The 6,627-nt window shown below is 35.1% G+C and overlaps 1 long non-coding RNA gene across 1 annotated transcript; it reads right to left on the reverse strand.

Moving 5' to 3' along the window:
- Positions 1–2,192: 2,192 nt before the first annotated feature.
- On the reverse strand, positions 2,193–6,627 carry LOC135749266 (uncharacterized). The gene is made up of 5 exons (XR_010532328.2): positions 6,054–6,627; positions 5,456–5,510; positions 4,867–5,014; positions 4,556–4,714; positions 2,193–3,216 (listed from the first exon to the last, which is right to left on the reverse strand). It is a non-coding gene; the product is annotated as an uncharacterized lncRNA (long non-coding RNA).

Raw genomic sequence — 6,627 nt, forward strand, 5'->3', positions numbered from 1 at the left:
CTTAAAAAAAAGTATTTTTTAGCTTTTTATAGAACCTTTGTCCACTACAAAGAACCTTCTTCAGATAATAAGGCCAAAAACTTTTCTTCTATGGCACCGTGAAGCACCTTTATTTTGTGTATGTTAAGGTACCCTGACCCTTTCACTTTAACAACACTGTAAAAAAATTCCGTAGAAATTGCAGCTGAGTTGCCGGTAATTTACCGTAGATTTACATTTATGTTTTTTTCTGGCAACATTTTGTTCAAAGTTAAATGAAAATTAAACATTTACAAGTCTTTATCTTTACAGAGTAAAACTAAAAAACAGCATCAAGCAAAACATTCTGGGAAACAAAATCTGGACCAAAAAACAGAAAAAGGTTGATGATGATTTCTGGTTCCCAGAATGCTTTGCATGAGGCTGTTATTGTATAGTTTTATTCTGTAAAGATAAAGACTTGTTAATATTTGAAATTTATTTAACTTTGAACAAACTCTTGCCAGTAAACAACATAAATGTAAATCTACGGTAAATTACCGGCAACCCAGCTGCAATAACATTGAAATTTCTACGGAATTTTTTTACAGTGAATGTTAAATACATTGCAATCTTCACACTAACCTGAAACTTTATCATGTTATGTATGAAAATAAACAGTCTATTTCACATTTCCTTTCTTAAAGTCCATAAGAGAGGAACACATGTCTTGTCCATAGACAAATAACCACATACATACATTCATACACGTGTTAGTTAACTATTCTGCATCACTAAGATTTCATTTCATGAACTGGCAAGTCTCAAGTGCCTGAGGTGGACCGTGTTTAGCTTTATTTACTGGACCTGTGTTTGACACACAATACGCACACACACACACACACACACACACACACACACACACACACACACACACACACACACACACACACACACACACACACACACACACAAGCTCTGGATTACAGCTTCATGGTCCCTCTCACAGTCCATTGCAAGGATTGGCAATGACAAGTGAATGCAAGCCAGCTCTAATTTAAGCGTCCACATTTATACATCCATAATGGGTTCAGTAAAAGAGCTTTTTGAGCAGGTAAGAGACTGTCCAGAGCTCTCTTTCTAAAAGCAAGGCAACATGTCATTGCTATAATGCACAGAAGATCTGCCGAAGACAATGACATAAAAACATCAATTCAGCATCATATTCTGATACTGATCTTTCTAAAGCTGACTGTGCACCGCAAATATGTTTAGTCATCTAAAACATTAACGTGAGAAACTTTTGCAAGAAGTTCAAGCAGATCAAAATGGAGGGTCTTAAAATGGCCGGGTGGAGATCTATGCAGCCTGGCAGAAGGTTAAGGCATGCCTTTGTTATTGAGTAAACCACTTTGGCCTGTGTTTGTGTTTGATAGGATCAGGGGCTCAGTGGGTGGCGCAGGACTGAGAAGCGAGCCTTTTAAAAGTCCTTGCTTTTTTTTGAGCTTTTATTCAGCCCGGCCTTCGAGCAGCCTGCACGCTGAAGAGAGGGACTGAAATGTAAACATCCAAACATGCTCGGTCCCTTTTGAAAGGCTGTTTTCCGTGCCTCCGCTCTTAATTGGAAACAGACATTGGCCTCCAATGCAGAGGTGGGGTTAAAGCTCAGACGCTATAGCCTGTCTTAAAAGAGGCTGCAAATCCCACACAGAATCTTTGATGTGATGTCTCACTAAGATTCATTTTGAAAGATCTTATCTGTATGTTTGATCTTGGTCTCTCACTGTAAGATACTGTTTAGCACAACATACTACAATCTAAGGAAATAAATACAGTGATTATATAGTGTAACTCTAGTATTAATGATTTCAAGCATATGAGCATATGTTTTTATAAATATGTATTGTTTTTAGACAGTGTATCTCACACTGTAAGAAATTTCCCCGTTAATTTACGGTAAAATACTGGCAGCTGTGGTTCCAGCCATTTACTGTTATTTTACAGTTTTCCCACTGTTTTTTCATTTTACAGTTGTGCTGTTATTTTACAGTTTTCCCACCGTTTCCATTTTACAGTTGTGCTGTTATTTTACAGTTTTCCCACCGTTTTCCATTTTACAGTTGTGCTGTTATTTTACAGTTTTCCATTTTACAGTTGTGCTGTAATTTTACAGTAAAGTACTGGCAGCAATGGTTCCAGCCATATACTGTTATTTTACAGTGCTGCCTCCGTTTTCCATTTTACAGTTGTGCCGTAATTTTACAGTGAAGTACTTGCAGCAATGGTTCCAGCAATTTCTTATAATTATACACACTCATTACGGTTTGTTTTCTTACATTTTTAAGTTGTGAAACATAACACAAGTTAGTTAATATTTACTCTACTGTCTGATATCCTAACAACTAATAAAAAAAGAGAAATGACTGACATAGTGCTCAATTTTCCATTTATTAATACAACTGTTATTACAATCTTTAAACAATCTTTTAGCACTGTAAACATCTACAAGTATGTTTAACAATAAATGCACTGTCACAGAGAAAAGGTGCCATTAAAAAGCAACCACAGGGTAAAGTAAGACCACATCACAAAAATAAAGTGCAATTGAAGGAGCTACGGAGTAACAGTTAAAGTGAATTTAACAGTATGTTAACTCTTTCCCCGCCAGTGTTTTTTAAAAAAAGTTGACAGCCAGTGCCAGCGTTTTAAAAGATTTTTACAAAAGTTTAATGCCTTCAAGAAAACATTCTTCTTTAACTATATAAACCTTCAATATATCAAATCGAATCAAATAAAATAACAAACCCCTCTGCTTTCAAACAACAATAAAAAAAATTCATCCTACCTTAATTAGTTCTTTTTTTACCACCTCTCAAATATGTGTAGGTTTCTTCAAAAGACTTCTGATAGAAATCTGGAGCAATAATCAAAACATACACTGAGTTTGAATTGTTTGACCTGAGGGGTTGCTTCCAGGTTGTATAAGTTGGGTAAGAGCGCCATAATAGCGGAAATACGGATTGCTATAAAAACTTGTCAATGGCGGGAAAGAGTTAAAAACAGAAATCACAGAAAAAAGTGCAACTCAAGGAGCTAAAAACAAACTTACAACAAGAAGAAAAAACTGCCAGCATGGCACAACATATTTTAAAAACCTGGCATGAAATGAAGAACACATTAATCAAACTAATTGTTGGAAAAAAATGTAAGTGTCTTACTCCAGCTTCTGATTGCTCTGGCTTGAGAGGAAATCCAGGTCTGTAGATAGAAAACATTTTTTTTTAAATGTTAGTAACAAAATATAGCACATGGCAAAAGCTAGTGCTCATACACTCTGAAAACACTTTTTAATTTATCAGACAAAACACAATCTTAACAGAACTGCAGGTCAAGACCAGACAGTTCAGCTGTGTGTAAAAGTGATTGGATTTTCTAGTTAGCCAGAAAGGAGTGAACAATTACAGTATGTCATTAAAGTGAGTACACCCCACATATTTAGCAATATTTTAGTATCTTTTCAAAGAGACAATACTACAGAAATTAAATTTGGATATGTTTCAGAGTTTTAGTGCTTCTTGTATAGAACTATAGATTTTTTGTCCTCTGAACATAACTTGACATACAGCCATTAATGTCAAAATAACTGGCAACAAGTCAGTGAGTACACCCTAAGTGATAATAGATGTATATGGTTTAATCATGCAAAGCCACATGTCCTATTCATAATTCATGTTTTCATCTGCTTGTAAGGACAATGCGTGTCTATCTTGTATTAGAGCTGTTCAAATTTGATGCTTTGAGTAGAATTCTCTCATACTGACCAATGGATGTTGACCATAGCACCTCATGGTAAACAACTGTGATGATTTGAGAATTAGAATTGTTGCTGTCCATGAAGATGGCCTAGGTAGGCTATAAGAAGGTCAGTAACAACCTGAAACTGAGTTCCAGTACAGTGGCTAGGGTCTTACAGAAGTCTTCCAAGACTGTTTCCACTCGGAACAGGACATGCAAGGGTCAATCAAAGAAGTTGAGTCCTTGTGCTATGCGTCATTTGCAGAAACTGGCTTCAAAAACAGATGTACAAGTGCTGCCGACAAGAGCATCAAAAAACGCTCTGGTTGCCCTGCCAACAACGCTATAGAAAAAAAGTAGTGGCCACTCTGATGCCCGAATGCACTCTCTGGAATACTTTTCCACCTTTAGGTTGGATGTCATCAAACCACATCATAGCCCATTACCATAATGTAAAGGGTGTACTCACTTTTGTTGCCAGCTATTTTGACAATAATGGCTGCATGTTAAGGTATTTTCCGAGGACAGTAAATATATACTGCTATACAAGGAGCACGTTGACTACTTTAAAATATTTATTTACTACTATAAAGTATATATAATTTATTTCTATTGAATTGCCCCTTGAGAAGACATGCTAAAATATTTGCTGAAATGTGAGGGGTGTATTCACTTTTGTGACATACTATATGTGTATAATTAAGAGTTAACATACACTCTTACCACTGAATTTGAAAGTAGATTAGAGGTGGTAACTCTTTCAGCAAGCATGTAAGTGGTGGGGGTAATTAAGTTTAGTTACCTAGACAAAATCCCATTCGAAACGGATGAGGTTCTTTAGGAGGGATGCAACTTCTGGGTTGACAGTAGCAGTCTTCTTATTCACATTCTTTCCAGTTTTCTTAACGACCTTGACTTTGCTGGTCTTCGAGCTTTTTTCAGGGTTTATCCGACAAATTGTCTAAGGGTATTAATAAATATATTTATTAAAAAAAAAACACACAGTCGACCCTTTTTAATTTAATTAATGCATTAAATATATAGTTGCTGAAATGAGGGAGTAATAAAAGAGAAAGCAATTTACAGGTTACAGAAGAAGAAAAAATAAAATACCTATAAATAAAATCCAATGTGCCACATGCTGGATACTGAAGATTTAAGACGTAGTACATTGCGAACAGTAGAAATCTTGCAGTCCGAAATCTTGGGTATACGGCCTCACAAATCACACGACCCTCAAGGATAATCATCTCTGACCTCCCTGAAAATATATATTTAAAATATCTGTAATAAAAAAAATAATAAATAGTTCTCAGGGTGTATTTTTTCCAGTTATACTTAGATAATGGTCTATGACTTTTCTGTTATCAGAACACATACATTTTCATGAGTAAATTGGAACTATGCACATGCCCATGGTCAAAATAACATGTAAATGAAGCATTACAATAATCCACACGATTCCAGTTTATTAGTGAATGTTTTCTGTGGAGAAATCTACATGTTTGTAAGAACTTGCTATTTCATCATTAAGATTTCTCTGTTCTTCATGCATTAAAATACACAGAATAGACACAGGCCAAGCACTGCTTGCATCACAATTTGTGTCTGTGTAACGTTACTTGCATGTGCCTCACAAATGCACAGATAGTACTGCTTAAGTCAATACAAAGTTTGCAAGAAAACATGTCGTTAAACTTACCTAATATAGCGTTGTGTACTGTCTCAGAAATACAAGTACATCGATTGAATGATTCCTGTATAAGATAAAAATAAAACAATTTATTTATTTCGGGTTATTAACTTTTTGGAGAAGACTTGAAAATGCTTGACCTGTTGTTGATTGTCAACGTCTCTCTGCAAAACGCGATTCGCGCTAAAAACAGTCAAAAATAACTGCTACTGACTAACGACCTCATTGGCTTTTTGAATAAGACTACCCATAAAAGCCTACGTGTAAATCTCGATCAAATACGAGTAACGTACGAGTAACGTACTTTTGCGTGAATTATATTGCGTGGTGTAAATTAACTTCACATGTGCATCTGGTATTAAAAATCAAACACACAACAGATACACATTACAGTTACTACTAAAAATGTCGAATTTATATCGCACATTTTAAACCAAGCAAAGTATTTGCTGTAATAATCAAAGGTTGGAGAAAACTGAGTAACGAATGTTAAGAACTGCCTTCAAAACGCGATTCGCGTCAGGTATCAGAGTCACAAATACTTCTTAAAAGACATATAACAAATTGAGGGAAGCATAATGAAATAACAACAAAATTACAAACTTACATTGAATCGTGTCCTTTGTAACAACGGAAGAAAAGCAGGAGAAGAGATGAGCTGCGACGTCATCTTGTTTACCGCGCTGTTTTGAAAAAGAGTGATGAGTTAAAAATCCCCCCTCCCCACCATGCAGAACCGGCCGAGGCCGGAAGTGGGCGGAGAAGCAGTGTGTGCCTGACTATTTCAATTATTTTCTTTGTTTGAATTTTTTAATTTTATTTATTTGTATTTATTTTGGAGTAGGTACAGCTAGTGTGTTATGCTTTTGCTATTTAAGAGGACAAAAACACTTTATTAAAATTTGTCCTTTTTGTTTTTTCACTCTACTATAGAATTGATCTTTGAGAAAAAGATTTTCTTTGTTTAGTTGTGAAATTGAGTATTAAAAATGTCTTTTAAACAAAATCAAATGTTCAAGCTTTGTTATTATTTAAGATTAATAATAAACCATTTGTATTGTTAATAATTTCTGACACAACAAAACAGATGGATACTAAACTATACATTTAACTTAAAAAAAAATTAACAACTGTCTACCTTTTACATTATTTTATACACACACACACACTTGGTTAGTAGT

This window comes from Paramisgurnus dabryanus, chromosome 2, assembly GCF_030506205.2.
Source record: "Paramisgurnus dabryanus chromosome 2, PD_genome_1.1, whole genome shotgun sequence".
Taxonomy (NCBI): domain Eukaryota; kingdom Metazoa; phylum Chordata; class Actinopteri; order Cypriniformes; family Cobitidae; genus Paramisgurnus; species Paramisgurnus dabryanus.